This window comes from Canis lupus, chromosome 33, assembly GCF_003254725.2.
Source record: "Canis lupus dingo isolate Sandy chromosome 33, ASM325472v2, whole genome shotgun sequence".
Lineage (NCBI taxonomy): Eukaryota > Metazoa > Chordata > Mammalia > Carnivora > Canidae > Canis > Canis lupus.
The window spans coordinates 13,459,319-13,468,924 of record NC_064275.1 but is presented as its reverse complement, the minus strand read 5'-3'; the positions used below and the strand labels follow the sequence as shown (position 1 = coordinate 13,468,924).

Genomic DNA, 9,606 nt, shown 5'->3' with positions numbered 1-9,606 from the left:
TTCTCAGGAATCCCAGCTCATCAGTTTGCGCATCTCCCACAGGGCCCAACTCAGTCCTGTGTACATTCTAGGGGCTTCATAAACATTTAAAGACTTGAAATGAAAATATATTCGTCCTAGCTCGAGTAAATCTGTAGTAGAAATTTCTCCATAAATAGCCATAATGAAGAGTTTTTCAACTTGAGCCATTTGCAAGATTGCTTTGGCCTTCATGAATTTTCTTTGATGGGGAAAAAAAAAAAAGTAACCCAAATGCTCTTTCCTGTGATAAGAGTCATAATTTCAAGAGACAGAGCTGTTCATAGGCAAACATTTTGAATTCTGCACTATGTTCAGAGCCAATTAGAAGCAATTGGATTTATGAATTTTTTATTTTCCTGATTGATTTTCTATTTAGTTTCTCCTGAATAACTACTTAAAAATCTTTCCATAACATTCACCCTTTTCGTTGATTTCTAGCCCTAGAGAACCAACCTTTCAGCAATTATACAAGCCCTTCACACACTTTTTTGGTTTTTTTTTTTTTTTTTTTTTTTTTGGCTTCCACTTCTTTTAGTTTATTGAAATCCTCTCCAGATAAAAACCTTGAAATCATTAGGCAGATCACTGTTCAGAACCACGTTAATTCTTCTATTTCTCTCCTTAAAGGAGATGACTGGTGGACAGCTTGGAATAGCAATGAGGTATGGTATTTATCTATAATACCTCTTCCATGATGAATAACTAATTTATCCAAAATCCTATTACTCGGGACATTTCAATCATGGTGGAATAAGGTCTCTGATTTGGATCCTTGTTAATTTAGAAATGGTCTCCTTCCCTGGGGACATTCAGAGCTTCTGAGGCCAGCTGGCAATGAGGCCTGAATTTGAACACTGCAAAGTTAGGAATGTGAGCAAGAGCTTTTTTTTTTTTTTAATTCAGTTAATTAATATATAGTGTTATTATTAGTTTCAAAGGTAGCATTCAGTGATTCATTCATTGTATATAACACCCAAAGCTCATTACATCACGTGCCCTCCTTTATGCCCCTTACCCTATTACCCTCTTCCCCCATCCTAACAAGAGCTTTTTTTTTTAATATTTTTTTTAAATTTTTATTTATTTATGATAGTCACACAGAGAGGGAGAGAGGCAGAGACACAGGCAGAGGGAGAAGCAGGCTCCATGCACTGGGAGCCAGATGTGGGACTCGATCCCAGGTCTCCAGGATCATGCCCTGGGCCAAAGGCAGGCGCCAAACCGCTGCGCCACCCAGGGATCCCTAACAAGAGCTTTTTAATTCTTGGTTTAAAATAGCCTATGAGGTCTGGGGCTTTGCCCACCCTCATTTTCTCCAGGGATTTCAGCTCCTGTCCCTAGGATCTTCCCCCAGCCCTAAATACTGCCACAACTGTCCTGGATGGCTTCGGACCTACAGGGAATTGGACTTTGTCAACACGTAGAGCCATTAAGCTAAGAATGGCTCAGACTCTGGGGAATCTCTTCTGACCACAACCTCCCCTGGTCTGGCCTTGGCTCCACAGAAGTCCTCATCACAGCATCCACTGTTCCTTTCTTATTCATAGATGAAGAGCTGTAGGGTCCTAATGCTGGCTGGGCCCTTGGAAAGCACCCTGTTCAGGGATTTGAGCTTAGGAACTCTCTTTTCAAATGAAATCATACCAGAATGCCCCATAAAAAAAGAACAGACAAGAACAGAGTTGCTCTGACAAAAGCATGAGTGTAGACCGCAACCACTCATCATGTCTTAGGTTCTGGTTTTATAGTTGGCACAGTGGAGGCAGAAACATGTGGGGTTTTGAATAAATTTGGTTAGTGGCCCTTGGACTTTTGTTCCTGTTGGGCAGAGCCTTGGCCTCCAGCCAAATCCCTGTTCACCGGCACTTCTCCCAATATTCTTGGAAGGCTCCAGAGAGTTTCTCTCATATGATCAAGACTGAAATCGCTCATCTCCCCAATGAGTCCATTGTGTTGTCTCCACTCTGTTCCCCTCTCTCCTGCCCTTGCTGCCCTCCTGGGCTCCAGGCAGGGTACTCCTAACCCGCACAGGCATTGTCACTGCCTCTGCCGGGCACTTCCACCGCCCACCGCAGGCACTGCTCCACCTCCGGGGTACCCCTGCTAGGACGGCGGGGATCCCCTCGGAGATCCTGAGGTTGACTTCCTCCTTTATGCATTCCATTCTGGGAAGGGGTCCCTAAGCAAGTTAATCTCTTAGAGAATAATTCATGAAAACAGCTTTTTATGTTTGCTCACAGTCTTCTCTCTCCAATGACTTGAATACTGAGTCAGTAAAAGGCTGGGATGAGGACTCATCTGTATTACTGAGAATTAAGGTTCTGGTTCTGGGTCTGGCTTATCGGCTGGGTTCCTGCCCTCTAAGATGAGTTCCCATCTTCAGGCTCTTTTGTTTCTCAGGCAAATCATTAACCTGGCAGTTAATGGACACGTTGACTCACAGTGGTGGGTAAGACGTAGACATCAGCTGGGCCATCTTCTCTGGCCCCATCTCTGGACTGCTCCCTACCCGCTCCTGCCCCTAGAACACACAGGAGAAACAAAATTTGTAAGGAACTTAATTTAAATTTGATTGATGTTTACCAAAAGCAGAGATCAGGATTCTGAGAAAAATTTCTGAAGGTAAAAATTCATCGTGGGTATAAATCAATGAGAACCGACCTGAGCAATTAATTTTAAAATTCTGATCAAGCAAACCAATTACTGTACAGGATCTAAAGAGAACACAAAGATTTACCTAATGACCAGGAAATACGAGAACTGCGTGCACACACACACACACACACACACTTCCCTAAACCAGAAAGGAAAGGAGAAAACTTTTCCATTCCTGTTCTCTTCTCTTAGGATTGGTTTAAGACTTTGCTCCTTGTAGAATTATAAGAAATATATATATCTGCCCCCAGTTCCTGACAGGAGCTCCCAAAACCCTTATAAATCCCTAAGCAGGGATCCCTGGGTGGCGCAGAGGTTTGGCGCCTGCCTTTGGCCCAGGGCGCGATCCTGGAGACCCGGGATCGAATCCCACATCGGGCTCCCGGTGCATGGAGCCTGCTTCTCCCTCTGCCTGTGTCTCTGCCTCTCTCTCTCTCTCTGTGTGACTATCATGAATAAATAAATAAAATCTTTAAAAAAAAAAATCCCTAAGCAACAAGAGCATGAGGAGCATCTCTTGTTCTAGTGAGGTGACTCTGGGTGGCTCCTGGATGGGGGCTGGTCAGCAGAGATCAAGGTGTGATTAGAAGCTTGGGATTTTCAGCCCCATCCTCCATTCTTCAGAAAGGGGGATGGCTGGAAATGGGGTTAATAACTGATCATGTCTATGTAATGAAGCCTCCATAAAAACCCAAAAGCATGGGGTTCAGAGAGCTTCCAAGTAGGTGAACACATCTATGTACCAGGAGGGTGATACACCCCCAGCTTCCCAGAGACAGAAGCTCCTGCACTCCAGAAGTTCCCAGACTTCACCTTCTGTATCTCTTCATCTGGCTGTTCATTCATATCCTTTAGCAATCCTTTAATAAAGTGGAAAACTTAAGTAAGTGTTTCCTTGAGTTCTGTGAGCTGTTCTAGCAGAGTGTTGAATCCAAAGGGGAGGAGGTCATGGGAATCTCCAGTCTGTAGTCAAGTTGGACAGAACTTGTGGCTAACCCGGGAACCCACTACTTGTGATTGCCATCTCAAGTGGGGAGAGGGGACAGTCTCGTGGACCTGAGCTCCTAGCCTGGGGGACACAACACCATCTTCAGGTAGACAGCATCAGAATTGAGCTAAACTGTAGGACACCAGCTGGCATCGCAGAACTGCTTAGTGGTGTGGGGAAAACCCACACAACTGGTGTCAGAAGCATTGTCAGTGTGATCGTCGTGTCAGGGTAAGGAAGAAACACGGGAGGGAGACTGGAGGTTTGTTCCCACGCGTACTCAAAGTGTGGTCCACAGACCAGCCCCGTTGGCGTCACGGGGAGCTTGTTAGACGTGCAGAACCTCGGAGCCCACTCAAGAGCTGCTGAGCCAGAACACGCAAGTTAACAATGTGGGAGACTTGCCCACACTTTGAAGTCATGAGGCTCTGCTCTGCACATGCAGAAACTGTGCCTCAGATCCTTTCAGACTCCACATGTGGATGAGGTACAACAGGAACAAAGTCCTGGGCACTTGGAAAGGAACAGGAGCAAAGAGGAGGAAGAAGGATGCTGGGAGTGTCTGAGGGAAAAACAAACTTCATACTTGTCACTCTTGCCAAGGATTGGCTCTGGGCACCAGCCTTTAGAGTTGGAGCCAAGAAAAACATCATCCAGCTATCCAATTTCAAATAGGAACCGTGGGTTTTCTCCAACTGCAGAGGGAGGCTGAGATCAGGGACACTGGCCCAGCAGACGGGGACCCCAGCTTCCTGCTTCCTGGCCCGTCGCAGCCCCGGAAATCGTGTGTAAGAAACTGGCAACTGGCTCGGGAAAGAATGAGACATAGTCACTGTTGTGTCCCCCTTGAATGGAATCAGGGGATGCTCTGCCTCGAGATTTATTTCCAGCCTGACAACAATGTTCAGGACGTGTAAGTGGGGGAAGAAAATCCTAACTTCAGTCAGTAACGATGACCCAGCCCAAGATTTTTTTCTGTCTAAGCCTCCTTATGCTGGGGCAGTTAGAGATCTGCAGGAGCGAAGCAGGTAAGTACCCGGCTTTGCAAAATAACACTAGCTCATTCGCAGAAGATGGGTAAAGGTCAGTAACTGGAACGTCTGAAAACGAGTCCTATCTCGGCTCTCCCACGCACAGGCCTGCTGTCCCAGTGATGAATTTCTCACTGGGAAAGCACAAGATAATGGCACTGCAGGAATGGGGGGCAAACCCCCAGGCATGGCTCTCCCGCACCCTGTGTGGCTCACGCTCTGTCCAGCGAGGAGATCAGCTGGGGATGCAAGTCGGGCTGGACATGCACCCTGCGTGCACACCCTTCTCTGGATAAATACCACTACCCCGTATGTTTTTCTTTTCCACTCGAAGAATCTGTCTTGGTGACCCAGGAAATCCAGGGCTCGCACCAGATGCTGTGCTGTGGACACAGGGCCTCCACTTGGCCAAACAGACGCCCATGACAATGCAGAATTAGAAGTGGAATCAGGGCGATGCGTCTCACTCACCGCTCTCAGAGCTCTGGAGACAGGCTGCTATTAATCACTCCAGCCGCATCTATGAGGCTCTTCTCATTTGGCCACGGCTCATAGTCACAGATGCACAGCCAGGGTCTCCTGTTAAATCAAACCCAACAGCTCTATGATAAGGATGACACAGGTGAATGGGGGGCAAAGTGTGCACTCTCAGCCATGTGTCCACACTATTGAAAAAGAGAAAGAAAATGTCTCCTGACTACCAACCAAGTGTCAGATCATTAGTTACTCTCTCTCCTTTTCTGTCTCTGTCTCTGTCTCTCTCTCTCTCTATATATATACATATATTTACATGTAAATAGAACCCCTACTTCAGCTTGGGAGCCAATCTGTGAGAACCAGATCTTGTTGCACATGGAATCAACCCCACATAGGGAGAGGTAGACCGACCACCTCCTGTCCTTTGCTCCAGGTGGCAACAGCGGAGAGCTGAGCCTGCTGCTCATCTTTCCACTGAGCTTTATATATTTTTATGTATTTTATATATATTTATATACATTTACATGTAAACATATATACATATATAGACACATCTATATGTAAATATATATATCATACAGTATAGAAACTCAGGTCTAGGGACACCTGGGTGGCTCAGTGGTTGAGCATCTCGCTCAGGGCGAGATCCCAGGATCCTGGGATTGAGTTCCACATCAAGCTCCCTGTGGGAAGCCCTCTGCCTATGTCTCTGCCTCTCTCTATGTGTCTCTCATGAATAAATAAGTAAAATATTAAAAAAAAAAAAGAAAGAAAGAAACTCAGGTCTAGGAAAATGGCAGAAATAATCACGATAGAGAAGAAGATGAATAGTAGAGAACTGAGTCAGAGGGCATAGAGAAGATGAAAAAAGAAAGAGGGAAAGGAAAAAGAGAAAGAGAAAAAAGAGTAAGAAGAAAAGGCCAGGAGCAGAAAGCAAACTGCATTCATAACCAGACTTCCTGTGCTGGGGTCCCACTTACAGGTCACTTTGCCATTTAGAGGTTGGTGACCTGGTACAGGTCACATAGCCACAGTCTCTTAATCTGTAAAGCGAGAGCAGCAATATCCCGCTAACTGCTCCACTGGCTTGTTGTCAGGATCAAATAATCTGTTGCCAAGTTCTGTAAAATTAGAAGTGCTACACGAATGGAAGCTCTTCAAATGGTGGTCAAAGACTGGACGAGAATCAGAAGACCAGCTCCCCAGTGGAGAGTGAAGGGCAACATCTACCAAAGGGTGAACAGAGCAAAGAACCCCTACTTCAGCTTGGGAGCCAACCTGTGAGAACCGGAAGGTCTTGTTGCACATGGAATCAACCCCACATAGGGAGAGGTAGACCGACCGCCTCCTGTCCTTTGCTCCAGGTGGTGACAGCGGAGAGCTGGGCCTGCTGCTCATCTTTCCACTGAGCTTTCAGAGAGTCAGGGTGGAGACCCCCACCCCCACCCCACCCCCATCCCACCAATTTCTGTGTGAGATTTAAGAGCAATCACCTCCTCTCTTCTGGGCCAGCAGCATATCACCGAGCTGTCTGACGCTTGTGTTTTATGCTTTTATTCATGACAGCCCGGGAAACCAGGGCAAAGTGCAAATGTGGTGAATGTTGGGGGTGGTGGGCAAGGCAGGGCAATCTGGGATGAAAGAAACAGAAAGCTTGGATTTATGTGACACAATTCAGAAATCACGGAGTACTGAAGAAGTTTTTGATGAAATAAAAGTCCAGGAAAAAGAAACCAGAGAAGAATAAATTAGCTGTAAAAGGCTCTCTTGTGTTTGTTTGTTTGTTGTTTTTGTTTTTTTGTAGGCCAGAGTATCAGAAAGGGGGGAGCCTAATATGAATAGTCTCTTTGAGGTGAGGACCATGGGCGAATTTTTGACAATGGAGCTGATGGGGGTGTTGTTTGGCCCGAACTGGAAATAAGGCCTGATCGAGTCTATTAACTGTGCCCAACCAGAGAGGACTACAGAGCTGCAACTGGAAATATCCACCTGTTTAGTGTGTGCATCAAGATTTCTGATTTTTTTCCATGTACTGGCTGGAGGTACTGGAAGAAAGATGCTACAGAATGAAGGAGAAGGGCTCAGATCTGAGCAAATATCTCTTTGCTTTTCCTTCCTCCCTTGGGACGGGTAGAGTGGGCTGAACAGTGTCCTCAAACATATGGCCACATCCCAATCCCCGGAACATGTGCATCTTACCTTATTTGGGAAAAGGGTCTTTGTGGACACGGCTAAGTTAAGGATCTTGAGATGAGGAGATCACTGTCCCCGGTCATCTGGGGGACATCACAGAATGAGGCCATCACAAGAGTGAGGCCAAGGGAGATTAAAGAGTCATGCAGAAGAGAAGTTCATGAGAGGTGGTGGTAGAGATTGGAGTCACATGGCTTTAAGCAAAGGAAGGCCTGGACCCTCCATACCTGGATGAGGCAAGGAAGGATTCTCCCCTAGAGCTTCCGGAGGGCGCGTGGTCCTGCTGCCACCTTGATTGCAGACTCCGGGCCTCCAGAGCCGTGAGACAATCCATTTCTATCGGTTTTAAGCCACCATGATTGGGGCAATCGATTACAGCAGCCATTGGAAACTAGTGCAGGGGGAAGAGGGCTAAGTTACCCAGTGGAGGAAACAACTTCAACTCTTCTGACCTCCCTCTTTGGTCCAGATCTAGGTCCATTTGCCAGATCAGGAGGCATGGAGCGAGCAGCCCGCGCCCTGGGCAGAGCCCGTGGGGGGTTTCAGCGCTGAGGAGACCACTCCACGCATGCTCTCCACAGGACCCGGAGAGAGGGGAAGGCCTCAGGCCCGAGGCTAAGGAATAGATGCTTCCAGCCTCTCATCAAAGCCCAGCAAGCCTGGGAGATGGAAATGGAAGCTCCCAGAGTTAGTTGTGAGAGGAGTTGCTGCCACCTGGGTTTGAACCCTACCTCCCCCATTCACTGGCTGCGTACCTGTAGCCCCCCTCTCCTTCCCTCCCACCCCGCCTCCAGTTTCTTCATCTGTAGAATGGAAGTGAGGAAACCTACCTCACAGACTTGTTGATGGGAGGTTTGAAGCATGGCTTGGCTTCCTGAGGGGCTTCCAGATGGCTGTTGCTGTCCCCACCTACGATCTCAGGGCCCAGGAGCCCGAGGCCCCTCCTCACGCAGGGCTCAGCCGGGCATGTGAAGGTGCTCAGGACTCACAATGCCACGTCCGTGCTGGGGCGTGCCTGCGGTTCTCAGGACCTACCTTTCTAAGCTCCCCAAATCACAAGGGCTAGAAACCTGCGAACTGTGGCTCTCAGAACCCCCTGCCGGCGTGGTTCCAGTTCAGATGCCACCCATGCGAGACACAGGCATGAGAGCAGGGATCCTATTTTTGGCTCCAGCTTGCATGGCAGGAGTCTAAGAACAATGGTAGAGGCGGCCCTAGCAGCAGCGGGGTCCCACAGGCAGGATGGAGGCCGTAGGGGGGCAAGGCCTGTGGGCCCAGGGGGCGCCGTGAGGCTGGGGGGCCGACTGCAGTGCTGGGCCCCAGGGGCATGTGACTCCTCCCACCCCCCACTTTCACTCCTTCCCTTCCAACAACTTGGAAATTTTACTCCCCATATGAAATCCCTCTTTGCTCCAAATACCTACAATGACTTCCACCTTCTCGACTGAATCTGCCACCAGAACATCAGTCTTCTGTGGGGGCACAGGTGCCTGAAGCTTGGAGATGTTAGGGTCCCCTGAAGGTATTCCTCGATGGGAAACACCACCTGACATTCCCAACTGAAGGCTTAAAATGAAAATACACCAGGGAGAGCTATCATATCGGCTCAAATACCTTCGGGGGATCATTGATCGTGTTCGAATCTGTCATTAAAGAGAGTCTTGTAAATGAGGACGATGGAGAGGAGTGCAAGCAGGATGAAGGCGGAGCGAGGGAGCTGGATCAAAGGCGGGGAAACGAGAGAAAATCCCTCAAAATGAGGAAAAAGTAACATTGGGGAAAAGCATGTAAATTTTAGTAGTAATACTAAAGTTTAGTAGTAATACTACTAATAGTATTTAGTAGTAATGCAAATACTAATACTAAATACTAATACTAAATATTAATAGTATTTAGTAGTAATATTACTAAATACTACTAAATACTAAAATTTAGTAGTAATACTACTAATACTATAGTACTAACTAGTTTGACTTATTTTCATTTTTTAAGCTGCAGCAAAATATGCATAACATTAACATAACATATATCATTTTAGTCATTTTTAAGTGCACAGCTCTGTGGCATTAAATACATTCATGTGGTTGTAAAAGCATCACCGCCATCCATCTCCAGAACTTGCACATCTGACCGAACTGAAACTCCATACCACATCATACGAGGACTCTCCGTCCCCCTCCCCAAGGCCCCAGCTGTCATGAGTCCTTCCGGGACTGGGGTCCAGTCTCCATCTTTGGAGCA

The 9,606-nt window shown here is 47.3% G+C and overlaps 1 long non-coding RNA gene across 1 annotated transcript; it reads right to left on the bottom strand.

Annotated features, from left to right (window-relative positions):
- Positions 1–1,100: 1,100 nt before the first annotated feature.
- LOC112678927 (uncharacterized) lies at positions 1,101–9,204 on the bottom strand. The gene is made up of 4 exons (XR_003147996.3): positions 8,196–9,204; positions 7,593–7,756; positions 5,167–5,274; positions 1,101–2,542 (listed from the first exon to the last, which is right to left on the bottom strand). It is a non-coding gene; the product is annotated as an uncharacterized LOC112678927 (long non-coding RNA).
- Between the last annotated feature and the right edge of the window lie 402 nt (positions 9,205–9,606).